Below are 12,886 nucleotides of genomic sequence, written 5' to 3' on the forward strand. Positions count from 1 at the left end.
CGGAATCTGATGAAGGGACTAGCTGTGTGGGCACAAGAACACAGTGTAGTGTGGGGTCATGGCGTTTGCATGTCAGAGATGCATGCAAGATACAGAAGGCACAGGACTGAGATGATTTGCTATTTCCTCCTTCGTTCTCTACCTCCTCCCTTCTACGATGGGTTGGAATTGAACCAGGAAGAAGTTTGATGAAATTGAAACTGGGCAAGGGAGAAGCCTTATCTGGGTGGCTGGAAAGTTTTTAAATTCCCTGTAGAGCACACTTCTGATATCATGTGTCCTGGATGGTAGCCACATACAGGAACAGGGGACTGCCAGGCCAAAGCTCACTCTCAGATACGAGGTGCTCTGTTCTAAGTAGTCTCACTCTTTGTGCCAGCAGTTGGGCAGCATCTGGGCTAAATGCACCCTGTGACTGGAGTCTCTCCCAGGCCTTCCTAGTGTGTAGCCTCAGACCTTCTGCAGTGAATGAGTTATGTCTTGAGCAGGGTTCTTTAAGAACTGCTGTCACAAGTCTCTGCAACAACAACAACAACAACAAAGCCCCCAAACAGCTAACTTTTTACTGCTTTGCACTGGCAAGCCAGTCTGCACAATCTCTTATAGGATTTCCAAGAGGGATGCCCAAAAAACAAGTATTATTACTCTTCTATAAATAGCTTTAAGAAGTTGATTAAAACAAAACCACAAAAACAGACATTGACTTTACTTCTTCTAGAAGCCAGACTGGAGGATATAGCCATAGGTCTGTAGCAAATGGGTCTGTTAACTCTAATCCCAAAATGTACCAACCTCTTTTTTTCCATGCAGTACTGGAGAACTCAGGCCTCCTCCATTCACAGGGATAGGAATTTGAGGAAGCAGCAAATAGCGTACTACTCTCAGAGGAAAAAAGGGAAGGCTAAACCACTTGAGCATGTTCAAGTTATTCTTGAATTTATCAGTTAGATAAATTAGTTCCTTTTCTTCTCCTGGGACAACATTAGTAAAAGGACAAAGATAATCCAGTACTGTGCTTAGGAAAACTCTTCCTCATAAAGATCAGGCGTGGGGAAATGATGCTTCACTCATACAGATTCCGAGATATTGTACATTGTGAGGCTCAGGTGCTAAGGTCTTGTGGGGAAGAAGTCAAAGATTAGACCTAATAATGATGGTTGGGAATCCCCATTGTTCATGAAGCCTGAAACCCGATAATATGAGAAATATGGATCAATAAACTTAATACTTGATGTTTGCCTGTCTTTAGTTATATTACCTCACTTGTCCCCCAAATATACTGTTGGTAGTAATGCCTCATTTAGCCACCTAGACTTAGAGGGAATGAGTTGATGGCCAGACCACGGACTTAAGCCCACGTATTGTGGCTCTAAAGGTAGGATATTTTCTAATCTCTAAGGTGGGCACAGGGTTTGCCATTGCTCATTTGACTCATTTTTATTTCAAACTTTTTGTTTTACTTGTGAATATCTTTCCAAGGGTAGAGCTGATAGCATCATTAATTACTTGTCTTAGTTTTTATCTCAGTTTTATTTCTTTTTTGGGGAAAATACTGGGGATTGATCTCAGGGACACTCAACCACTGAGCCACATCCCCAACCCTTATTTGTATTTTATTTAGAGATAGGGTCTTACTGAGTTGCTTAGCACCTTGCTGTTGTTGAGGTTGACTTTGAACTTGAGGTCCTCCTGCCCCAGCCTCCAGAATCACTGGGGATTATAGGTATGTGCCACAGTTCCTATTTGCATCTAGACAGTGTGAAAAGCTCTGAGGTAGATACCCGTGGCTGGTCTATTCTCTCCTGAGAGTTTCTAAGGATGCAGCCTTAACCCTCCAGCAAGATCTCTGTATTTCTGGTAACTTTGTAAATAGTTTAAAAAGTTATTCCTCATATTAGAATACAGAGATTATATCTGGAGTATAACCTAATGTGTATGCTAACAGTAGAGCATTTTAAACTTTAGCACGACAAGATTTGGTGCTTCATTCTGAAAAGCATTGAGGAATTAGTGGGAGAACTTGAGAGATATAATTTGGTATGGTATATCCAAATTCATGAAATAAAGCATGTACACTAGATTTTATTACATGCAGAAAAAAATACTGGAATGCCCTAAATGATTTATAAATGCTGGGGAATGCTGACTTACCATCAGATCACTAAGATTAATGTTAGTTCTCTTTGGTACCAGTCACCATACCAACCACATAGTTGTTTTCCATTTACCAAGTGTTTTTACAGGCCTGATCTCTATTAGTTTTCACAATAACCTTGAGACATAAGCATCACTATCTTGAAAGAAGACAAAATTGAGGATAGTAAAGGGTGTTTGGTCCAAAGATGTTACCAATTGAAGTCATTGTCAGGATTTGAATTCAAGTCTTCTGACTCCAGACCACAAAAGTTCAAGAAAGATGTCTTCTGATGTAGGGCTATGTCTGTTTGGCTCCTGTTTTCTTCCCTGACCCCCTTAGATGTGTCCCAGAACTTCTCTGGTCCTATCTTTTTTTGAATCATCCAACTGTCTAAAGAGACAGTGTGAAGAGGTTTGGAGTCAGCTGAGCTATTAACTGCTTCTATGACCTAGAACAAAGTTTTTATCTTACTGTCAGTTGAAGTGTAAAATAGGGATAATAATACCTATGCATAACATTGTGAAGACTGAAATAAATAGCAAGTCCTCAATAAATGTCAGTTTATACTGTTACTATTATATAATTAGGTTGAATAGAATTTTAAGCATCCCAAGATAGAATCTGAGTAGCTGTTTGGTTTCTCGAGAATCTGATTTTCTGTTAAAACTTTCACAATCATGAAATCCAAATGATGAAGATGGGATAGCAACATTTTTCCCCCCAGTACCTATGTGCCAAACATTTTACACATAACCTCTTGAATTCTCATAGCAACCCTGCAGAAGCTTTGTTTGTGGTCACTGGGCTTGATTGGCTCTAAGTTTTGCTTGTGATTAGTGTCAATTTTAACCATCCCTGATCCCCAAAAGCTTAAAATTGTACACTTTTGAAAACTATAACTCTGTTTTCCAATTTCCAATCTGCCAGCCCATTTTGGCTTCTTCATCTCCGTGCAAAGTTCTCTCAGTGTGTCACACATAAGCTCCCCTAGAGCCAGGGATAAAAAATTTCCAGCCTCTGTGTCTCAAATTTACTCAGAACGCTAAGGGTAAATCAGTCTGTTGACGGTTATAGGAGCCAATTTCCTTGAATTCAAACATTTTTCCTTTTAAGTAAAACTTTTCCAAGAATGTTTGGTCATACCCTATCTCAAAGAAATAAGAAAGAAAATGTTAATTGACAATGACCTTTTTCCTGGTATTGGTTGATCTGTCTGAATTCTTTATTTCAGTTGTTGTATTAGCATTGTCTGTAGTTCCCTACTCATCTAACTTTCTCCTACCTCACCTGACATAGATATTATGTTTCTCAAATCATGGGTTTGTTTTTTTTTTTAACCACAAAAATGAATATTTTCTAACTGGTCAAAAGATCTGAAAATAACATCACAAATTTCTATTGAATTGAAGAAGTGTTTTACCTTTTCTCTTGTTCCTTTTAAAATGTCGATAAAATCATTAAAATGTCTATTATAAAAATTAAATGGGTCAACTGAGCTCTTATAATAATTTTGCCTTCACTATCTATTTTTAAAACTGTGGTAAGGTTAGATCAATCCTATCCCAAGTTTGGGCCAAAGAGTCTCCATTGTCCTTATTGCTAGCCACCCAAGCCAGTCTGTACTGGTATCTAAAAAGCCTTTATTTAAGAGAACATTTATTTTCTTTTTTTAAGAAAAAGAAAAAAAAAAAACTTAAAAGGTATTTCTTTCTTTTATGGATTGTGAGTATGTGGTGTCATTAAAACACACCAAATAAATTCCTCTCTTTCCTTATCTTCTGCCCTTTCTACTCTTGCTACTGAAGATCCTTATTATGGTTTGTATATGAGACATTCCCCCAAAAGCTCCTGGGTTAAAGTTGGGAATATTCAGAAATGAAGTGATCGGATGAGAGCTGTAACCTAATCAGTCCATCCTAATTTAAGTAGACTTAACTGGGTGGTAACTGTTGGCAGGTGGGTCATGGCTGAAGGGGGTGGGTCCCTGGGAATATGCCCTGAAAGGGTTCATTTTCCCTGAGGTCTCTGACTTTTCATCACTCTTTGCTTCCTGGCCATCGTGAATGGAGCAGCTTCCCTCCATCACACCCTTCCACCATGATGTTCTGCCTCAGCTTGGGCCCAGAGCAATGGAGTCCACCCACCATGGACTGAACCTCTGAAACCATGGGCCATAGTAAACTTTTTCTCTTCTAAATTGTTCTAGTCAGGTATTTTGGCCACTGTGATGAAAATCTGACTAACACAAAAATTGGTATCAAGAGTGGGATCGTTGCTATGACTAACCTGACCCTGTGATTCAGCAGCCTTTGGATCTGGTTTGTAGAAACAGTTTAGAAGAGTTTGGAAATGCAGGCTGGGGAAGCCTTAGAATGTTGTTAGCGGAGTTTAGTGGGCAATTCTACTTGGAGCTTAAAAGACTAGAATGCTAATAGGAATGCTGACAGTAAAGATTGTGCTCATTGTGAGGTTTCAGAAGGGCATGAGGATTCTATTGTGAATTGGACTAGATGACATTTGTGTTGTTTTCTGGCAAAAGAATTGTCTATATTTTGACCATGTGCTGAGACTTTGTGTGAGGCCAAAGGTGATGGACTAATTAATCTAGTGGAGAAAATTTCAAGGCAGTATATTATTCAGTCAGTGTCATGAGTATTGCTAACAGCTTTTAGCCAGATTTACTGGAATAAAACTGGGAACAGAAAGCAGAGTAGAATTTTAAAATTGCAGTTTGGCCAGAAAAATAGTGCCTGTAAAACTGATGACAAGGAAGGCTTATTGTTGAAGATGTTACCACCACTAAAGAGAAGTCAAGTACTTTGCACAGAAATAATAGAAAAGATGGCTTGAGGCTCAAGGGTTTAAAAGCAAAAACTCCTTTAAGAGACCATGGGGTGGGATGGGGTGGGGTTGTGGTTCAGCTGTAGAGCACTCGCCTAGCATGTGCAAGGCGCTGGGTTTGATTCTCAGCACTATATATATATATAATTAATTAAAGTTATGAGAGAGAGAGAGAGAGAGAGAGCGAGCATGAGGATAACCAGCTAGTAAGGGGTCTTAGGGAGTTGTTTCCCCTTGTTGAGTCACCTAGGCACTCAGAGGCCACTTTAGCCATGATGCCATGGGACCTAACTACTGGGGCAGCTGAGTTCAGTCCTAGGTGCCAGCCACATGGTGCTGATTCTGCAGGAATGCAGAAGGTTGGAGTTAAGGAGTCATGGAGGTTTCCTTGGAGATTTCAGTGGCAGGTCTGGAAAGCCAAACAAAGTGTAGCAAAATCGGAGTCCCTGGGGGTGCTCCCCAGGTGGGGGATGCATGAAGCTGTGAATGTGAAGCCAAAACTGGAGTGGAGACTCTAGGAATTAAAAGATGCCAGTAATGTGGACTGCTTCTGAGAAAAGATGCTGGCTATGGAAAGAGCCAGGCTGAGAAAGGTCATGAATGCTGGGCCAAAGGAGCAGGGCTGACCAAGTCTTTTGGAGAGCACATCTTATAGGCATGTGACCTACATGCTGTATGCAGAGTTACAGGACCCATTTGCCTGGCTGGGTTTTGATTTTGTTTTGGTTCCATCCCTTCCTTTCATGCCCCTATTCCTCCCTTTTGGAATGGAAATGTTTACTCTGTGCCGTGAGATACTATATGCATGTAACTCGCTTTTGATTATTACAAAGGCTCACAGCCAAGAGTTTGCCTTGAGTCTCAGATGAGACTTTGGAATTAGAATTTTGGGAAACGCTGGAACTATTAAGACTGTGGAACTCTTGGAAATCAACTAAATGCCTTTTCCATTGTGAGATAGACATGAACTTCTGGGGACTTGGGGCAGAATGTTACAGTTTGGATATGAGGTGTCCCTCAAAAGTCCTAGGTTAATGAAAGAATATTCAAAAATGAAATGATTAGATTATGAGACCTGTAGCCTAATCAGTCCTTCCTAGTTTAACTGAACTAACTAGGCAGCAACAGGCCAGTGGGGTGTGGCTAGAAGAGGTGGGTCACTGTGTACATGCTCTGGAAGGGTTCCTCTTCCCTGCAGCCCCTTCCCTTCTCTCTGCCTCCTGGCACCATGAGTGGAGCAGCTTCCCTTCACGACACCCTTCCACTGTGATATTCTGCCTTGGGCCCAGAGCAATGGAGTTGGTCTGCCATGGACTGAACCTCTAAAACTGAGCAAAAATAATTTTTTCCTCCTCTAAATTGTTCTGATCTGGCGTTTTGGTCACAGCAATGAAGATGTAACAGTCCTCCTCTGGTGGGACATGGTAAATTATTATGGGTCTTTGCCAAAACTACCTATGCCTTCACCCATTTCTGCTATTGCTGTTGCAGTAGCATGTGAGTGGCATGCAATATTTTCATTTTTGGAATACTTACTCATACTTTTAATGTTAGAATGTTTGCATTCATCGCAAATAAAGAAGCAGATGAGACAACTCAGTTGGGTATTGAAGAGCTAGAAGATGATGGGGAGTGAGGGTCAAGATTCACACTTGTGTAGGGCTGCACCTGTTCCTCCTAACTTCGTCTGTGTTTAGAAATAACATGGGTATTTTGAAACTCTGAAATTGTGCATGTCTTTAAAGATTCATGTGAGGCAGCCCTGTTTCCCCCAACTGATTTAACAAAGTGCAACGATACAGCAGCTCTAAGTTGAGGAGGTGGGTTAGTTGGGGGAAAAGAAAGTAAAACTGCTTATCAGACAGGAATCTTCTTCAATTTGGGGGTTGTCTCGTCAGCAAATATAGCATCTACTGAGATTAGGAGTAAAACAGTGCACAAGGGTGGACAGAATGGCAGCGTTAGGCACATCCTTTAAGAAGAGCATGGGGTAGTCAGATGATGTTCATTTTATTCACACACACACAACCCTAAAATAAAAACCTAATCTACTTTAATTCAATATTTGAGGTATAGGAGGAAAGTTCCAAGGACTATTCTAGCCATAAAGAGGAAAATAGAGGGGGAGGATGAGAAATCACAGTTGTCATTCTTTGGTTCTGAAGAACAGGAATTTTAGATAGCACAGAAGAAAGGAGTGTCCCTTTGAAAGGGAGATGGACTTGTTCCTTCAGTGGGTGGGCATGTAGCTGCAGAGGAGCCCAGAAGTCGGCATATCCAGACTCAGTGAGTTGGCAGTGAGCTTCAGGTTGAAGTAGAATCACCAAATAACTATACACAGGAGGTCTGATTTGGTTTCACTTTTGTGGTTTCACTTTAATGTAAAGTATTCTTTATTCATTATCTTTTATTAATTCATTCAGCAAATATTCAGTGAAGTTGGCTCTGTGCCAGCATTGTTCCTGCTCCTGGGGCCTCTGATCACAAAGATGACATTGTACCTTCTTTGTAGGGTGTTTCTGGGGCTTTTATTTATTCTTACAATACTGGGGATTGAACCCAGGAGCTGTACCACTGAGCTGTATCCTCAGCCCTTATTATTTTGAAACAGTCTTTGCTAAGTTATCCAGGATGAACTTGAACTTGTGGTTCTCTTGCCTCAACCTCCCAAGTGCCTGAGATTACAAAGGCATGCACCACTGCACTGGCTGGGGTATTTCTCTTATGATCTTCTTATAGTGAATTGCTGTGCCAGCTGGTCCTTCCCCACAGATGAGATTTTGAACTTTTTTTCCTCCACCATGTGTCAACTTTGGTCCCTGTTGTTCCTGGTCCTTTTTACCCTTTCTGCTCCACCAAGGTGTCTCAGAGGTGGTCACAGCTGGAGAAGATGGAGTCCTCCGGAGTGAGTGGGAGTTGTTTCATTTCTTCCTTATCCTTGGCAAGGACTCTGATTTTCAGCTAATGAGGCAGAAAACATCAATAGGAAAAGAAAAATAAGAACTTATGTTGCCAACGTTGCTTAGTTACCTCATCAACATCCCCTTGTAGCCCGGCTGAATTCTCTCAGCATATTTTGTAATTCATTATGGTTTATTGCTAAATTGACCTATTAAGCATAAAATATGGAGAATGCATGGAGATTCTGTCAGTTTTATGTTGTTTATTTGGACTTCCGTTTTCTCTTTCCTAAGATCTTACTTCTTGTTGTCTTTTTCATTCCTAACCTAAGTAATAAGCCGAGAGAGTCATGCTGGTGGTATCCATGGTATCCACTCTGGTGCATTAAGATTATAGCATTAAAAAGCAAAATCTCAGCTTCACCTCAACTCTAGACACAAAATTATGAGCTCTTCATAGACAGGACCCAAATATTAATTAATTAACCCTGTGTCCTTAGTGCTTAACCCTGGCAAATAAAAGGTCTTTAGTAGATGTTTATTATTTGAATGAGCAATTAGTTTCAAATATTTCTTGAGAATCAGCCTTTTAATAGGTACTATTCCTAACAAAATTTGCTTAGATTTTGTACCCAGGGTGCAAAACTTAGAACTTTTCATTTTCTTTCTGGACACTAGACAAGGACAGAGAATAATCACTGTGTTCTTGCTAGTGCTACATTTTACTGAGCCCAAGAAACTTCCACACATGCGACTGCAGTAGCAGCAGCTGCTTCCCATCTGGCATTATGAAAAGGTATACACTGGGGACTTCCTAGGTGCTGGGTGCTATGCTATCCAAATCGATCCAGATCAAAAAACGGGGTCATTGTCACCATCTGCCAAGGCAGTTGTAGTCACAACAGTGAGTTTCTCTTCACCCCCTCCCACCAATTATATGCACATTCAACTGAAGAGTTGAAGCAAACTGTCAGCAAAACAACTGAAAGTTTATTTGTTTATTCCAGCCAGGCATCCCTCCAACCGCAGGCTTCTCAAAGCATATTCTTCTAAGATTTTGTTAAAGTGCCCATTTAGATCTACTAGGTCTGGGGTGCAGCCTGAGAGTGCATTTCTAACAAAAATCCTTTAGTTAGGTCAGGCCTTGATACTTAAAGTGTCATCCATGGACCAGTAGATTTGGCATCACCTGGGAGCTTGTTAGAAATGCGGACTTTTAGCTGCCATCCAGACCAGTTGAATCAGAACCTTCATTTTAACAGGAGTCTCACATTAACATGTGACAAACATTGCTCTAACCATTTAGTTAGCTGTCAGAATCAATCACAGATAGGGTCCTAGTTGGGATAAGGGATGGAAAGTAAGGCCAGGAGTGCTCGGTGTTCCCTTTTTCGTTTCAAAATCTATGCCTGACACTTAGCACAAGACACAAATGATGCCTCTTTGTTCAGTCATTTGGTGGCATGATGAGTCTATTCTTACCCATCCTGATTGCTGTTGTCTTTAAGCATGGGGGCCCACCTGACCAACCATTTCCCTGTAGAGGAACTTCCTTGTAGAGGAAAAGTTTTCCCCAGAAGAGTCAACCTCATGACCAGCCACATCAGAATGATTCACAGGTTCAATCCAGCACTAGGAGATCAGAGCTTCTATGTGCTCATCTATAGAATGGGGATGATGATACTGCCCATTCTGGTTTCCCTTATAGCCTTATTTGTGAGGAAATTGAAAACAGGAGCAGGAACTTTGAAAACATAAGGTTCAAGGGGTGAAAACTGCTTTAGTGAGAAACCTTCATGTGTGTTTCAGTGACAGAGATATGGGTTCAAAATTTAGCCTTACCATCTCATAACCTTGTGATTCCTAGCAATTATTCCATCTAGTTGAACCTCAATTTAAAAAAAAAAATGGTCATAACTTCAACCATACAATGTGTGGGGAGGATCAGGAATGTTAGTGATACACGTGGAATTTAATAAATGGTGGCCAAGAGCTACAGTTAAGAGACTCAGCTGGGAAATAAGCCTTCAAAGATGTCTTTTCCCCCCAAGGAAGCCTGTTAAATGGAGACAAAATGAGAAGGTCATTTTAAAGCTGGTTAAGTTTTGGGTAAACACCCAACCCGTTCAAGAGACTGATATCTTAAAGTTTGTTTTTTAAGTATGTCTAGAAGAAAAAAATATATATATTTCTGAGTACCAGCCACTGAAAGATTTTGAGGATTTGCCATGATTATTCTGTCCCATTCACATGCTCCTATCCGAGGTGACAAATAGACTTTGTGGTGTGCACGAGAACCTGGCACATGTAATGGTGTCCACACAAGTGGACACTCCAGGCCACAGGAGACAGCAGAATCATATAAAGCCATGAAAGAAGATGCTCTGAGGGCCGTGGGAATGGATGGTACCCTCATTATCAGAATAACAGAACAGCCAGTCCTCTTTACTGGAGACGTTGGAAAGGCAGCTGCTGGGTTGTGACTGCTTCACTCTCAGCAATTAAGCATTGGAAACATAGAGGGACTATTGTCTTTTTTTTTTTTTTTTAAATCCTCACCATTCTCTATCTTCCCAACCTCTAGCTTACCCTTTTATTTTGGAAATGCCCTTTTAAGACCCTCCATTTTTCTCAGGCCTGTTTTCAAGCAGGCTAAGCTTTTGGGAAGTAATTCTTTTGGGCTGAGATTGCCCCTTCCTTTCCCTAGAGTCCACAGCACTTTCCCTGGAGTGTGATTTTACAGACTGCCTCAGGCAGCGAGCCTTGTGACCTGCTTTTCCACATGGATCTCTTTGTTGGGGGAGGCACTGAATGCTCAATGACTTTGAGAAGGAGGGAAAAGAACCACCTCCCAGATAGGGTATTTCAGTGAAAACCTTCTTAGCAAGATGGCAGGGTGGGGAGAGAGGAGGTGAGCAGGCAGAGAGAGCTGCAGGGAGCCACTCAGCAGGCTGGCCAGCAGTTCTGAGCAAAGAGCAGCATCTGCACGAGGGAATGGAGATTTCTCAGGAATATTTTTTTGCCTTAATAACTTAAGATCAAATGCATCACCAAGCCACGTTTGATTATGGGACAACAGAATCCATTTCAGGTGGGAATAAAGCAGTTCAGTGGGATTGTGCTTCAAGTCCTTTTAAATAGATTCCATGTTGGGCTCTTCTGAATCTGTTAAGAGTATGACCTGTGGGTGGGAGCTCTCACCTCCAGCACTTTAAACTAGTAGTCTTTGGGGGGAATGTGTGAATAAAAGGTAAAAAGAGATGAAGCTCTGGCTAAAAGGGAGATTCATGAACCAGCAGGTTGAAGGCAGGTTGAAAGATATCACTTTACATGGAAAAATGAGAATTCATACCCCATTTGAATTAAATGTATGATATGTCAAGATCATTGTATTGTCATGAGCAACTAATAAAAAAAAAGAAAGATATCACTTTTTATAAAATTAGGTCACATGGAAAGAGCATTTCCTAGGGGTCAATGAAAGAATTTCAATCCCAACTGTGTCCTCTACTAGTTGTAGAACCTCGTTAGGCAAGTAATTTTATTTCTTAGAGATCCAGGAAGAAGAATACCTGCTCTAAATTTACTGTAGCTGCTATAAACCGATAAACTTCACTTAATTTTTTGAGGGTCAAATGAGAAAATTGGAGAAGAAAACCTTGAATACTTAAAAGTTGTTCCATCCAATATGGTAGCCAGTAGCCACACGTGCCTGTTTACATTTAAGCTAATTAAGATGCAGTAAAAGGTAACACAGCCACAATCCAATTACTCATTAGACACATGTGACTATTGGCTATACCATATTGCACAAATATATATGTGTGTGTGTGTGTGTGTGTGTGTGTGTGTGTGTATGTGTGTGTGTATAACATTTGCACACTATCATTGAAAGTTCTATTGGACAACTCTATGGCAAAGTGCTAGCTAGGCTATGACATTAAGAATATAAAAAAGTGGCATATTGTAGGGGTGACAAATCCTGTCATAATTAAGAATTGTTGGAGAAAAACAAAATTCACTCAAGTTAGCTGAATTAAAATAAGGGATTTATTTGACTAATGTAGGAAAAACAAATGAATCCCAAAGGCAGGAAGCACAGCTAAGCTTCAAGAGGATTTGGAACCACTTCCTAGATTATTTGAGACTAAAGAAACCACTTTTCCTTTCTCATTGTCTGTCTCCTTTTTCTCTTCTCCCTAAGTCCTCTTGATCTTTTATCTGTTTCTCTGCATGTTAATAACTATTTCTCTCACCACCTCCCTCTTCCTTCCTTTTCTTCTTTGCTGTCTTCCTCTTTGGTTTTACAGTTCATCTTTCTCAACTTCACTACACTTGGTCCAAATAGGGCTCAACCAGACCCATTCTTCATTACCTTTCCTGAATCATATCCAACAAAAGTTGGAATTTGGAATTTGTAATTTGATTCCAAATTCCCTATAGAGAAATTCTGATTAGCCAGCTAGGTGAGATAGCCACTCCTGCTCTGATCATCTCTTCCTGGAATAGGAGGAGTAATGATATACTTACTCAGGAGGGCCAATGGAGGAAGCTCTGAAAAGGAGACTATAAAGGTCATTGGCCCACACACTTGCCCTTGCTACCTTAGAGAGGCCCATTGAGCTGTGATCACCCAGAGAAGAGCCAGCAGAGATTTGACAAAGGTGGAGAAGGAAGAAAGTGATGCCTTTTCTTCTATAGTCATTTGTATGGTTCACTGCACCAGTGCAGATTTACAGGTTTAACTTCCTGTCTATAAACCTAAATAGAAGCCCCACAGCCAGGAAATGGTGCCTAAGCCTCTGTTCGTTCATCGGTTCTTCCTTCCTTCCCTCCTTCTCTCCCCCTTCCTTCCTCTTTTCTTTCTTTCTCTCTTTCCAGGGATTGAACCCAGGGATGCTTAATCAATGAGCCACATACCCAGCCCTTTTTATTTTTAATTTTGACAGGGTCTCACTGAGTTGCTTAAGGCCTTGCTAAGTTGCTGAGGCTGGCTTTGAACTCGTGA

At 40.8% G+C, this 12,886-nt stretch overlaps 1 protein-coding gene across 2 annotated transcripts in view; it reads left to right on the forward strand.

Annotated features, from left to right (window-relative positions):
* The window catches only part of Mob3b (MOB kinase activator 3B), a 185,925-nt gene that overhangs the window by 53,859 nt on the left and 119,180 nt on the right, over positions 1–12,886 (forward strand). The window lies entirely within an intron of this gene.

Source organism: Callospermophilus lateralis, chromosome 2 (assembly GCF_048772815.1).
Source record: "Callospermophilus lateralis isolate mCalLat2 chromosome 2, mCalLat2.hap1, whole genome shotgun sequence".
Taxonomy (NCBI): Eukaryota; Metazoa; Chordata; class Mammalia; order Rodentia; family Sciuridae; genus Callospermophilus; species Callospermophilus lateralis.